The sequence below is a fragment of the Schistocerca americana genome, unplaced genomic scaffold (assembly GCF_021461395.2).
Source record: "Schistocerca americana isolate TAMUIC-IGC-003095 unplaced genomic scaffold, iqSchAmer2.1 HiC_scaffold_43, whole genome shotgun sequence".
NCBI classification, from domain to species: domain Eukaryota; kingdom Metazoa; phylum Arthropoda; class Insecta; order Orthoptera; family Acrididae; genus Schistocerca; species Schistocerca americana.
In genome coordinates, this window is record NW_025726159.1 from 108,427 (window position 1) to 124,146 (window position 15,720).

Below are 15,720 nucleotides of genomic sequence, written 5' to 3' on the forward strand. Positions count from 1 at the left end.
TCGACCAGTGACATAAGTGTACTCGCACTGGAGTTCAGCGAATTGAAAAAAAATGTATAGCCATGAACATAAATAATGTTAGCAAAAAATGATTTTCACTATGTGACAAGAATTAGGATAGGAAAGGGAAGGATTGCATCATGGTTGTAGCACTTTAGATTGCACACAGCTGTTCTGAAAGTCCATATCTTTCCACAGAAGTACAACACCAAGTGACACAACTTGAAGTTCCTTTCCCATCAGAATTTATCAGCGTAGCCAAGACACTGAATTGTCGTAGTAATATTCCATGTTTTCATTTTGGCAGTACATTAGGTACACCAAACAGTGGGACCATAATAACGTCTTCATCGCTCACGGTGGTGGACAGCATGTCGTGTCAACACCACGCTCTTACAAGGCACACCAACGTAGAATTAGTGCAAAACCAAATATAGTGCTCCATGATCATGAGGATGGACAGGACAAATGGACATTGCAGTAATTCAGGGTAGTTAGCTCATGAGGTGAAGGACATTAAGTCACATAATATTGACAATTACAGTCTTCATTAGTAGTTTGTGGCATTCATAGCCCAGTTATTGAACATTTCTGTACCAAGTATGTAGTATTACAGAAAAATGTTCATTAATTGTTTTACATAGAATCAGTAGCCTTCTTCTCTTAATTACAAAGCATTATTAAATAATCGCATTCTTTTCCAGTTACAAAATATAGCATAGTTAATTAATCATTTGTCATTTCAATATAGTATTAATCATTAGCCTTCTCCTAATTACAAAGCATAGCATCACTTGTCATTTCAATATAGTAAGAATCACATCCTTTTCCAGTTACAAAACATAATTAAGAATCATTAGCCTTCTTCTAATTACAGTTAATTAATCATTTGTCATTCCAATATAGTAATAATCATTAGCCTTTTCCTAATTACAAAGCATTATGAAACAATCGCATTCTTTTCCAGGTACAAAGCATAATTAAGAATCATTAGCCTTCTTCTAATTACAAAGTATTATTAAACAGTCGCATTCTTTTCCAGGTACAAAGCATAATTAAGAATCATTAGCCTTCTTCTAATTACGAAGCATTATTAAACAGTCACATTCTTTTCCGGTTACAAAGCATAATTAAGAATCATTAGCCTTCTCCTAATTACAAAGCATAGCATCATTTGTCATTTCAATATAGTAAGAATCATATTCTTTTCCAGTTACAAAGTAACAACATTGAAAACAAGAGCTAATTAATGGTATAATTAATAACAATTCATTGAGTGACATTAATTATTGGCACTCAGTGGCCAGCAAGTATTGAATAGAATAAAACATTGTTCATCATTCAGTATTATTCAGATCATTACGAAGTCATTATTAAAAATCAGTTAATTAGAGTCATAGCATTAATAATCATGGGCATTATAAGTAGTCTCATTACAATAAACAGTGGCAGTTATTAGCCAGTTACAAAGCATTATTTTTTATATATATATATATATATATATATATATATATATTTTGTATCATTAAGAAGTCATTACTGAAGTGACATACTATTCAGAGCTGATCAGCATTACTCAGAACTTTCTCAAACTGGTATCACTATTTGGGACTGGTAATACATTTTGTGTTAGCAATGCATTGCGTTGGGATCGATAATTAATTGCTGAGGCATAACAATATTTGCTTTTGACCTATTGCTGCAAATGAGGATAGGTAACGTCATTCGTCATGAGTCAGCTGTAGCAAGATTATGTAACAAGGCAGTAAATGTGATCACATTTATAAATGATAAACACAAATGGGTAAAAATAAAAATGCAAGTACTAGAACAGGTATAATAAGTAACTGGTTTAGTAAGTATCATGAAAAGCTTCTCCTGGAAAAAATACAAAAAGGATTATTGACCTGAAAGAAGAAACGCACACTATGCTTAAAAATTGGGGAACTTCGAATTAACAGGTAGTGAAATGTGTATAAAAATGTGTTCCGTAGCTGTCCTTTCCAAAACTTTCCGTCATCCTACTATGCAATATAACGCCTGCTGTCAAAACAAACTGCAACAAATACTTAAATAACTACATAGACTAAATATAACTTCAACATTATCCTCATCTGTAAAGAAAAAAACTTCATTATTCATTATCCATATTATCATAACTTCTTTATTATCATCACCTGTAAAGAAAAACTTCATTATTCATAAATCCATATCCTTCATCATTATTCATCAGTATTCATTATCATCTGCAAAAAATCACTTCATTACTCATTATACAACTATTCCCTATCTCTAGCATATTTCATCACTAAAACTAAGATGTGTAGTTCTGTCTGACAGCCTGCATCAATCACCTTGTGTTCTGAAAGAAAAAATTAGTTAAGACTGCTATTCTACGATGAGCATAGTATATTCTTGTTAATGCTTGTTAATCCTGATCCATTTACTCTTCCTCATAAAGTTATTGCATCTTCTTTCGTTTATTCCGTACGTGAAATTCCCATTTCTGTTGAATTTATTTCTTACACGCATCATTTCTTTCTGAAATTGATGACAGAGATTAATGTCTTACATTTAAATCATATACCCATTAAATAATGACTGGTTTATGGTGACATAATTAACCATACAGCATAACATGACAGAAAACGTAATATGTCAAAGACATTGACAGTGTTCAGATGCAAAAATGTATACAGAATAATACAATGCAGCAGCAAAAAATGTAAAACAGTCACGATCTTGAGATGTCATAAGGCAAAAAATGTCAAAGTCGACTGGTGTGTGTTATATCTTAACTATTTCACAGTGCATACAAACAAAACTGGAATACAATCATACATAAAAAGACAAAATGTGACGTTCGTTGTGTTCAGCTTGTATGTAGTGTAGTTAATACAGCCGAGAATTAAAGACTTTAATGGAGAGAGAATTTGATAAAATTACTACATCATTACATACAATTGCATAATTACTCATGAAATACGTAAGTTCGTCTGGAAATTTATGCACGGTCTGATGTGTAACGACAAGAAGAGCGACCTGCTAACCTTACCTTGCCGGGCACTTGCCAAGAAAAAATACGATAATCATCAGTAATTAGTCATGTGAATATAATTGCATTAGTGAATAGCATCATAGTGTGTTGAATCATAAAGTGGTTTCATTCAATAAACGGTTTAATGTTTGAGATATGGTGATTGCCTTTCGATTTTCTGGTTCTCAAAGTTTCGACGTGTACAACATTGGGGTGAGGGATGCTGCGAATCCGATATGGACCTGCGTATAGAAGTTCAAATTTACTGCACTTACCTTTTAATTTACTGGATAAATAGTGTGTACGTACTAATATCTTCTGTCCAACGTGAAAGTCTCGGCGTCTACAAACCTGTTTTTGCTGTCTTCTCCGGCGCTCTGCGGCACGTTTGATGTTGTTCAGCGCAATGTCAATTATTTCGTGGTGTCTTAGTCGACGACATTTAGGGAAGTTTACTAATTCTTTAATTTTGTTCGGTGGTTCAACGTTTTTCAGTATAACAGACGGAGATAGCATAGTGGATTCATTTGGAATGGAATTAATTACGTCTTGGAATGAGAGTATGTGTGTATCCCAATCAATATGTCTTTTGTGGCAGTATATTCTACACAGTTTACCAATTTCTTTCATTAATCTTTCACAGGGGTTTGAAGAAGCGTGGTACTTGGATATATAGATCGGAGAAATGTTTCTGGCTCGTAACATGCGTGTCCATACGCCACATCGAAATTGTGATCCATTATCAGAAATTACTTTCATCACATGCCCTACATGAAATAGAAAATGTTTTACAAATGCTTTCGAAACAGTTTTAGCAGTAGCTTTGCGTAATGGAGTGAAAGTAACAAATTTTGAAGTGAGCTCAACAGCGACAAAGATGTAGCAAAAACATCTGTTAGTTCTCGGAATCGGACCAAAAATATCTACAGCGGCCATGTGTCTTAATTTAACAGGTACAACGGGATATAAAGGAGGAATATGTGAAGTGGTGTCTGATTTAGCTTTCTGGCAAATTTTACAAGACGCTAAAACTCGTCGTATACGTTTCTCCATGTTGGTAAAATAACAGTTCTGTCTCAGTATAAGAAAACATTTTCTTGCTCCGTAATGTGCGTAACTTAAATGAGTGTACCAAATTAATTTGTTAACCAGTTCGTCAGGAATGCATAATAACCAATTGTTGCTGTCAGGATGAGAGCGGCGAAACAGAATGTCATTGCGTACAGTGTAGTGGTTTCTAATCGTAACATTATTCTTATCTTGCCAAAAGTGTTTAATTTCTTTCCACACGTTGTCTTTATTTTGCTCCTTTGCTATGTCCTGTAATGACGATGAAATAAAGTTTTCAAATGCAACTTGCTGAATGTACATGACACTGAAATTTGTTTTGCAGAAGTTGGTTGCTACGTCTTGCTCATTGTTGCCGAGAGAACGCGATAGTGCGTCTGCTATAACATTTTGTGTGCCGGGAATGTGAACTATTGTAAAATTAAATTCCTGTAAATAAAGTTTCCATCTACTTAATCTGTCGTGAGTAAATTTAGCTGAAAGCAAAAATTGTATAGCTCTATGGTCTGTGTAAACGGTGGTATGTCTGCCATAAAGAAAGTGCCGAAATCTCGTAAAAGCCCATACAACACATAATGTTTCCAATTCTGTAACGGAGTAATTTCGTTCAGCAGGTGACAAAATGCGGCTTGCAAATGCGATGTTTTTAATTACTATTGAACCATCTTCTTCAATTTCCTGGAAAAAGTGTACACCTAAAGCGGTGTTGGAACTGTCAGTGGCAATGGAAAAATTTCTGGTAAGATCTGGGTGCGATAACAGTGGTGCATTCAACAAAGCATGTTTCAGGATCATGAGTTCAGAGTGTGCTTGCTTATCCCAAGACCAAATAGTGTTTTTACCTGTTAATTGGCATAGTCTAGGCGTGTCTAAAGCAGAGTGATGAATAAATTTGCGAAAAAAGTTAATTAAGCCCAAAAAACTGCGTAATTGTTTTTTTGTTGTAGGAACAGTAGTGTCACGTAGAGCTTGAAGTTTTTTCCGGATCAGGTGCAATGCCTTCTGCTGAAATTACGTGTCCAAGAAATTTTAAAGAAGTTTTGCCAAAGTGCGATTTACTGAGGTTAACTGTGAGTCCTTGTGCATGAAAAGTTTGTAACAGTTGTTCAAGAATCAGATTGCGTTCAGACCAGTTAGCTTCTGCAATAAGAATATCGTCTACATACGTCGTAATTCTGTCCTTAATGCAAACGTGTGTCGGATGTCGTCAAAATTAATAACATTTTCGTGAACAAAATTCTGCGTGTCTAAATTATTGCTTACGTTACTGGAATATGCAATCTGTGCTGTATCTGGTTAAAATCTATCGTATGTGTTATTATTTACGGGAGAATGTTGTGGCATATCCACTATATGAACTGTTCTGTTATTTCTTACTGACGTGTTACGCTATGGATGACACCTATTGTCTGTTCCATTCATGATTATTTGTTGTTGCTGATGTTGTTGCTGCTCATAAGATCGACTGTTATTAAATGTACGCTGAAAATTGTGCTCATCATTTTTACGTCTGTCATGATAGTAATTTTTATACGGCGCATTGCGATACGAGTTGAAATAGTGTGTTGTCTGTACGTAGTTGTTTCTTTGCTGCCATGCGTCACTATTTGTTGGAGCTGGGGCTATACGTGCACGCGGCGAAACATTAAAGTTTGGTTGACCTTGTAGACTGCATTGTTGGTTAGGAATGCTAAGCGGCTTACTTTCATGCTGTTGTGGTGAAAAACATCTATTGTTACAAAAATATGGTTCCTATTGCTGATAATTTTACACATACTGATGATTACGACTTTTATCTGTTATTTAAGTTCTCGTGATTCTGGAGTGCCTAATGAAAATTGTCACATTCGGTAAAAATTTGTCACATCGGGTTTTCTTTAGTCATTTTTCTTAATTCTAGGTAGAGCAATAGTTAAAGAGCAGTTTTGATAGATATAAAGGATAGTAGAAGAAAAGGCAGCAGTGCAGAAAACTAAAGATGAAACAGCACTACTACAGCTCGGGGCCCTATGCTCGCTACGGCACATATTCATTAAAGCGTAATGAATCCCCTGAGGTCTTTTACGCAGTGCAAATAAATTTTAGCTTTAGCGTTGCAGGCAATGGCGGTAAAATTCCAAAAGTAAATTGTTGTAAGCACGTTAATTCAAGTTTCCTCATTACACGCAACGCTGATGAAAATGCAATAGCAAATTGTCGCATCAGGTTCAAAGCTAGCTTCTGCATTACAGGCAATAGCGGTGAAAGTACAAAAACAAATTGTCGTATATAGCTCAAAGCGTGTACCTGTGTTCTGTCATTATTAAATTCTTTACATTTTCTGGCGGATAAAAATTGCTCGTAATCTACGTTCTCGTCATTGAATTTGAAAACACGTTCGGGTTTGTATGTGAATCTGTTTGTCTGTGTCATTTCGTACTTCAAGTTGCGTAGCTTTTCAGATTTTAAGTCGCGTAGCTTTTGTAAATTGCTCGCATTACACGCGCTGCGTGACTCTGATAAATGCTCGCAACGTGGCGGATTCTGTGACGTGTTGATGACTGAAATAGTCTTTAATTCTGTTACATTAAAGCTTTCGACATTTTGGTTGATCTGTCGTGCAAATTTCTCGTCAATTTCCGTATTCGGAGTGTGTGAAACTTCCACTGACTCTAAATTAATTTCGTCGCGAATCTGTACTGCGTTTTTAAGGCATTGTTCAGTGACTGCATTAATTTCGTGTATCTGTGTTTCGTTTGCTGAACATTGTTCGGTGACTGCAATAATCTCGTCTTTATGTGATTCTCTTGTGCCTACACGTGTACTACTTAATTCTTGTGCAACAGTGTCAACTTCTTCATTACTGTTATTAGCACAAGCCTGAGTATCCTCACGTAATTGTTCTTTATTGTCCTGACATTGAACGGTAACAGCTGTAATCTGTTCGCTAGCTTGTTTGTTCTGTTCATTAAGGTTATCGTGTTTTTCTCTCGGCTGTTTAATACTTTCAGAAAATTGTTTGTTCCGTTCTCTAAATTGTTTGTTTTCTTCTTCCAGTCGTTTGTTCTGCTCATCAAGTTTTTCATTAAGTTGTTTAAACTGTTCACTAAGTTGTTTGAAATTTTCGTCATTATTGTCAAGTTTCTCATTTAAGTGTTTGGAATCATTATCCTGTTTTTCAGCCATTTGTCGTAAAAATGCCATAACTTGATCCCACCCAAAAGTAGCTGTTGCATTCTCAGTACTGTGTGGTGGTATATATGAAATTGTCAGGTTTTGTGCGACCATTTGGTCATTCTGCATTTTAGAAAAAGGTTTGCCAGTCAAATGTACACTATCAGTCATTGTTTCGGAATTAAATAAATCCGTCCTACTTTGTGTGATCTGTTCATTTTCATTAGACAAATTTGTCTGTTCGTCACTTGAATTTTCCAAATCTGGTATGTTAAGCTGGGCAGCGCTCATTACAATAGAGCGTTCTGCGTCATCAATTGTCGTCAAATTAACAGACGAGACAATTGAGTTCGTTTGTTCATTATCAAGGTAAAAGTCATCACTAGTGGTTGGAATGCACTGATTGTTAGTGAACGCAGGATTGTCATCATGACACTGCGTGTCATAAGTCCTATCGGTAAAGTCGTTTGAGCCGGTAATTTCGTTTGTAATACCTCGCGATACACTATTCACAGTCTTTCGCGGCATTTTTACAATAGTCACAAATATTCACAAAACAAATAAGCACAATGCAAAAACAACACACAAATACAACAGAGCAAACGAATTGTTGTTGATCTGTGGAAAGAAAGTCACAAATTTATAAAAGCGTTGCGCCAAATCCTAATTATATTTAAGCAAATAAGAGCGGATATCTGACTGTTGTTCAAAAGACTCTCAACGAAATACGATCCTGGACTGGGTGTCGCCAAGTGTAACCTCCCCACAATGAAATTTAAAATGAAATGACAATATTATTTAGAAATGCTAATGGACATTGCGCTAAGTGTAACCTCTCCACTGAAATTTACTGACAATGACAATTAAACAAAAATTAGCAATCTGACTCAAATATAAGTTCTTAACAAAAAAATTAAAGTCTATTCAGTGATAAGAAAATTCAATTAAACCGAAATATCGGTCTTTGGCCCTGTGTAAAACAATCAGAATTAAGGTCTTACCTCATTGTAACTGCTAGTCAAATTTCTGCTCTTATTCTTGCGCACGGCTTGGAGGAAATGCATTGCAAATAATAATATTCCTTTTTTTGTGATTTTACTGAAATTTTTCTTTAATGGAAGTGGAACGAAATGGGAAGTGGAACGAAATCGTTAGTTCAATAAAAATTTTTTTTGTAAAATTCTTTTGAAATAAAAATTATTATTGGGGCACTTGTTGGAGATTAATTACAAAAAATAAACTTTACATTATCTGATGATTACCTTAATTAACAGTATACCTCATTCAGCCTCTTGACCAGAATGCCGACAGACTACATCACACAACCGCACTGGGCTGCTACTACTGACCGACCGCTCTGCATGACGACTACTAGCGTACTGCACGCCACTGAACAGAGCTACTGACCGAGAACCGCTGGCAACACTCGCGCGGTCAAACGCAGACTCTCTGGTCAGAGGCTCTGCAATGCCTCGCCATCGCTGCTACGTTACATACGTGTTTCACTCTGTATGAGAATCACAGCAGTTGTGCGAGTGAAGGAGGTGGGCACATGGCGACATGTAGGGGCTTGGGTAGGTCTGAGAGGCATGTTCGGATAGCCGAAGTTGTACGATGTGCCTCTGACAGTGGGGCAACTCGGACTCGCTGTTTACAGTCTGGCAGTCTGGCTGCGCACTCACGTGGCCAAGGTTGTGGTTACTACAGTTGCCTTCGCATGTGTATATCCTTATAGACGAGCACCCTGGCTCACACTCTCAGAAAGACCACACGTTCTCTAACGATTATGTGTCAGTTAGACCATCAGCGAGAGCGCACCGCTAGTTCCTGCTACTAGTAAGGCGAGTACACCGTTCGCTTTTTACATATTTTTACGAGCTTCAAACAGGAGCGACTTATTTTCAGTTATCTGTGTGGGTACTAGTTTATTTTTGTAATTTCTTGCGTGTTCGAGTGCTTACTAGGCACAACCTTTTATTTCAATAACAGTGTAGTGTACAGTACCGCCATTGCTATAGACTTTGCATCGGCTCTCGTATCGTGCAGGCTTTTGTTTGTTTGGTTAGAACAGCTCAGTGTCAGTTAGACCGTCAGAGAGAGCGCATCGCTAGTTCCTGCTACTACTGAGGCAAGTACACCGTTCGCTTGTTACATATTTTTACGAGCTTCAAACAGGAGGACTGCAGTAATGCATAGGAACTGTGACTGTTGTGTACAGATGCGAGCTAAGCTGGCAACGCTTCGCTCACAGCTCCAGTCTGCGTTGGCTTCCGTCACACAGCTTGAGGCTGCTGCCAAGGGGCGTCACTGTGGGGGGTCGGACGCGGGGATGCGAGGAACGTCGTGCTAGTCCCACGTGTCCTCCGATCGGTCCACTGCTGTGGCCGCCCCGGGTACTGCCTGCACTCAGGTTGACCCCTCACCCGTGGACAAGTGAGAGATCATTCCAAATCTGGCAGGCTGCGAAAAGCTTTCCGTGGGGCCGATCGTAGGGCCTCCCCAGTTCGTTTGACGAAAAGATTTCTGACGATATCTGTGGCTGACGATGTCTCTGAGCCGGATGCAGTCGTCCACCCAGTTCCAGAGGAAGCTTCTCGGCCCGCAAGGTCTGGGCATTCACAGAGGGTGGGTTTGCTGGTAGTTGGGAGCTCCGTTAGGCTCGTAATGGGGCACCTTAGGAACATGGCTGCCAAGGAGGGGAAGGAAGCCGGTGTGCACTCTTTGTGCATTCTGAGGGGAGTCATTCCGGATGTGGAAAGGGTGCTTCCGGATGCCATGAAGAGTACAGGATGCAGCCAACTGCAGGTGGTGGCTCATGTCGGTACCAATGACGTGTGTCGCTTTGGATCGGAACAGACTCTGTCTGGTTTCGGGCGGCTAGCGGAAAAGGTAAAGACTGCCAGTCTAGGTTCCGAGATTAAGGCGGGGCTCGCCATCTGCAGCATCGTCGATAGAACCGACTGTGGTCCTTTGGTGCAGAGCCGAGTGGAGGGTCTGAATCGGAGGCTCAGGAGGTTCTGTGATCGTGTAGGCTGCAGATTGCTTGACTTGCGCCAACGGGTGGTGGGTTTCCGGGTTCCGATTAATAGGTCAGGAGTCCACTACACACAGGAGGCGGTTACATGGGTAGCGGGGACTGTGTGGAAGGGACTGGGTGGTTTTTTAGATTAGAAGGTCTCAGGGAACCGTCAGAAAGTGGGCAGGTAAAACACAGTAAGGTAGTTGTAGAAACGATTGGTATTGTAGTTGTAACTTTTCGTAGCTGTGTTGGGAAAGAACCAGAGCTCCAAGCCCTAATAGAAAGCACTTCAGCTCAAATAGTTGTAGGTACAGAGAGCTGGCTAATAGAAAGCACTTCAGCTCAAATAGTTGTAGGTACAGAGAGCTGGCTAAAGCCGGAAATAAGTTCAGCCGAAATTTTTTCAATCGATCTAACAGTGTTCAGAAAGGATAGATTAAATACAGTTGGTGGTGGAGTATTTATTGCTGTCAGAGGTAGTTTGCCTTGTAGCGAAATTGAAGTAGATAGTTCGTGTGAAGTAGTATGGGTAGAGGTTATACCTGACAATCGGCCTAATCTACTAATTGGATCGTTTTACCGACCCCCCGACTCAGAAGACATAGTTGCTGAACAGTTCAAAGAAAACTTGAGTCTCACTTCAAATAAGTACCTCGCTCATAAAATTATAGTCGGTGGTGACTTTAAATCTACCCTCGATATGCTGGAAAAATTATACGTTTAAAGCCGGCGGCAGGCATAAAACATCATCCGAAATTGTACTGAATGCTTTCTCAGAAAAGTATTTTGAACAATTACTTCACGAGCCCACTCGAAACGTAAATGGTTGCGAAAGCATACTTGACCTTTTAGCAACAAGTAATCCTGGACAAATAGTGAGTGTTGTGACGAATTCAGGGATTAGCGATCACAAGGCAGTTGCTGCTAAGCTGAATACCGTAACACCTACAACCATCAAAAAGAAACGCGAAGTACATCTATTTAAAAAATCTGATAAAAATGCTCTTAATGCCTTTTTAAGAGACAGTCTTCACTCCTTCCGGTCTGATCATGTAAGTGTAGAAAAGTAGTGGAATGTTTTCCACCGCCGCAAGCCGGTCCCAAGCCCGGGCCCATCTAAAAACAAGAGGATGGGGAAGTGTGGAGGGGGAGGAGTAACAACCTCGTAAAAAAACCAGGGTCCGTCCGGCTCCAGATGGTAGCACCCTGTCATAGGGCCCCTGCCTAGGGTTACTAGGTGAAACCCAGCCAACGGTCTCAATGGCGGAAGAGGAACAATTTCCCAACGGCAGAGAGAGTGGAAGAGCTAACTCCAGGGCTTACTACCTTGGTTTTAATTTCGGATTCGGGGCAACCCGATCCCCCAATTTATTATCCAACAATTACTGCAAAGCATGATGGGAACGTCGTCAAAGATAGACACTACTCCAAGAGGTAGACCGAATGGCAAATCCTCCGTTGTTCGTAGAAACAATGCAAAGGGGTCAAAGGATTTTGGAGGACCCCAACCAACATGTATGCAGCCCTCAACACTGAAATTTAAGAAAGCAACTATGTTTGCAACCCTAAATGTAAACTCTCTAATTAAAGTAGGAAAATTGAAATTATTGATCGAAAAGCTGAACCAGAAAGAAATTTTAATATGTGCATTACAAGAAACAAGGTTTTTAGATGAAACTGCTTTAGATTTTGAAAACTATCGTTTATTTAAAGGAAAACCAGGTAAAATCTTAATGAAACAAATGCCATACCTGGGAACAGCATTTCTGGTACATCACTCAATTTTAGATTCAGTTACTAACTTCTACTCGAGTTCTGAGAGACTATCCATTCTTGAGATTAAATGTAAAAACAAAGGATACTCTATAATCAACTGCCATGCACCCATAAACCAGGACAACAAAAATAACCCGGAGAAAGTTGAAGAATTTTGGGAGATACTTGAAATGGAACTGGATAGATGCTCAAAGAAGAACATAAAAATGTTAGTAGGCGATTTTAACGCACAAATAGGAAGGGAGAAAAAATACCATGGAACAGTAGGCCTCTTCCCAGGTCACAAAAGAACTTCAAAAAATGGAGAAAGGCTTATAGAGGTATGTAGGCATTTCAACTTGAAAATAATGACAACACATTTCAAAAAGCTGAGCCGAAAAACTAAAACATGGAGATCACCAAATTCACTTCTCGGAGAATTCCAAATTGATCATGTGGCTATCTCACTTCATTGTCAAGAAGAAATTCAAAACACTAAAGTGCTGAAAAGCCTTGATGTTGATTCAGACCACTATTTGACTACGATTAAATTCAGACCACTCCCATTTCGAAAAGAGAAGAAAACCTTTTACAAAATTCCAAAATATAACACAGAAACGTTAAAAAATGAAGAAATTAAACAACGGTTTCAAAGAGCATTGCACAAAGATAGCGATGGCATATCCACAATAAATAAGGAAGCGGGATGGGAGGAGATCAAAAACGAAATAGTTGAAATAGCAAAAGGAAATTGTCTCGTGAAAAGAGTAAGAAGACATCCATGGTGGGACAATGAATGTGATGAGAACCTGGAGAAGAGACAGAAATTGTGGCAGAAATGGAACTCCACAAAAGATCCTCAAGATCTTGACAATTTTAAAATCCAGAGAAGAGAAACAGCTAAGCTTTTCCGTAATAAAAAAAGAAGACAATTTCAGGATAACCTAGAACAGATTGAGGAAGACTTTAAAAGAAATAATTCTAGAGATTTCTACAAAACTTTTAGAAAACAGCTAACCAAATACCAATCCCCAAATTTATGTTTTAAAGATGAAGAGAACAAGCTAGGTTTGACAAACAAGACTAAGTGTGAAATATTAGCAAAATATTTCGAGAATCTACTATATTGTGAACCACCCAAAGATAAAACGAGTTTTGAAAACCACCGAAATACTAATACCGAGTCAAAACCTCCAGACGCTGAAGAAATAAAACACATAATACACAGTCTAAAAAACAATAAAGCCCCAGGTGAAGACTCCATAGTACCAGAAATCCTAAAAATAATGGATACCAACCTCCCACAAGTTTTTTGAACATATGTTTAAGAAGATCTGGGACGAAGAAAGAATTCCTGAAGACTGGCAGTGTGCCCTGATACACCCACTACACAAAAAGGGGGATAAGATGAATGTTAATAATTATAGAGGGATCTCGCTACTACCAGTAGGATACAAAATTTTGTCAAGGAAATTACTTCAAATCGTGGAGCCAGTTCTGGATAAAAAAATAGGTGAATATCAAGCAGGTTTTAGACAAGGTAGATCCTGTGTTGAACAAATATTTAACCTGAAAACACTAATTCGTTACAGAATCTCAAGAGGCCAGAGATTTGCAATAGTATTTGTAGATTTCAAAAAAGCATACGACTCGGTAGATAGAGAAACATTACTGAAAGTATTGGAAGAATTTGGGGTCGATACGAAAACAATTCAAATTATCAAACAGACGCTAACAAACAGTAAGGCCAAAGTTAAATTTATGGGTGAAATTTCAAGGAAGTTCGAAATTAAAACAGGTGTTAGACAAGGTGATGGTTTATCCCCAATCCTCTTCAACTGCGTACTGGAAAAGATATTGAGAATATGGAAAGAAGAACTTAAAGGCACCAAGAATGACATCAGAATTGGAACAAAAAAAGAAAAAATAGAAGTGGACTGTTTAGCTTTTGCAGACGATCTGGCAATAATTACAGAAAACGAAGAAATAGCTCAGAACTACCTGGAGAAACTACAAGAAGTTTCGGCCAGAGCTGGACTGCAGATTTCATTTGAAAAAACCGTGTATATGTCTAATCATAGAAATAACAAGAAAAATCTTATTACTAAATACGGCAATATTAAGAGAGTAGAAAAATTTAAGTATTTAGGTGAAATAATTCAAGTGAATGGTTTAGACAAGAGTGCAAACCAGGAGAGAGCAAGGAAAATGGAATTTGCTTTTCAAAAAACCAAAGACATATATAACAAAAAAAACATTTCGATTCAAGCTAAATTAAGACATTATAAAACTGTCATTAGACCAGAATGCCTGTATGCATCGGAGTGCCTAACTCTTAACAAAAAGGGGGAAATAGAAAACATGGAAAAGAAAGAAAGGAAAATTTTGAGAAAAATATTAGGACCGAGAAAGATTGGAGAAGAGTACAAGCTAAAGAGTAATAAGGAAATATACAAAACTATTGAGAAAGTGAGTGAGGCAATGCGTAAACGCAGACTAACGTTTTATGGTCACCTGTCGAGGATGGATGGAAACAGACTAACAAGAAAAGTGTTTGAACATAGTAACAGGAACGAAAAAACCAACAATAAATGGATACAGATGGTGAAAAAGGATTTGGCCTATTTTAATGTCACCCCTGAGTCAATCAGGGACAGGGAAAAGTTTAGACAAATAGTGAACGAAATTAAGTGTTTTCCAGAAGAAACGAAACTAAAGAATAATAACAGGAAATGGTCGGAAGAGCGGAGGAGGAACCACTCGAAAATGATGAGGAAATATTGGGAAGAGAGAAAAAAAGATCAAAAAGCCGGGCAAGTGAATTGTTGAACGTGGTCCAAAGATGGCCGAAATCGAAAGAAGAAGAAGAAGTGGAATGTTTTCAAAGAGATAGTATCAACAGCAATTGAGACATACATACCACATAAATTAATAAGTGATGGTACTGATTCCCATGATACACAAAACGGGTCAGATCGTTGTTACAGAAGCAACGAAAAAAGCATGCCAAATTTAAAAGAACAAAAAATCCCCAAAATTGGCAAATTTTTACAGAAGTTCGAAATATGGCGCGTACTTCAATGCGAGATGCTTTTAATAATTTCCACGACGAAATTCTGTCTCGAAATCTGGCAGAAAACCCAAAGAGATTCTGGTCATACATAAAACACACCATTGGCAAGACACAATCAATACCTTCACTGTGCGATAACAACGGTGAAGTCACTGATGACAATGCCGCTAAAGCAGAGTTATTCATCACGGTTTTCCGAAACTCCTTCGCCAAAGAAAACGAAGTAAATATTCCTGAATTCCAATCAAGAACAACTGCCAGGATGAGAAACATAGAAGTAGATATACTCGGTGTAACAAAGCAGCTTAAATCACTTAATAAAGGCAAGGTCTCCGGTCCAGATTGTGTACCAGTCAGGTTCCTCTCAGAGTATGCTGATAAAATAGCTCCATATTTAGCAATTATATACAACCACTCGCTCACAGAAAGATCCGTACCTAAAGACTGGAAAATTGCTCAAGTAACACCATTACGCACAAAGAGAAGTAGGAGTAATCCGCTGAATTACAGGCCTATATCACTAACGTCGATTTGCAGTAGGGTTTTAGAACGTATACTGTATTCTAACATTATGAAGTACCTCGAAGAAAATGATTTATTGACATATAGCCAGCA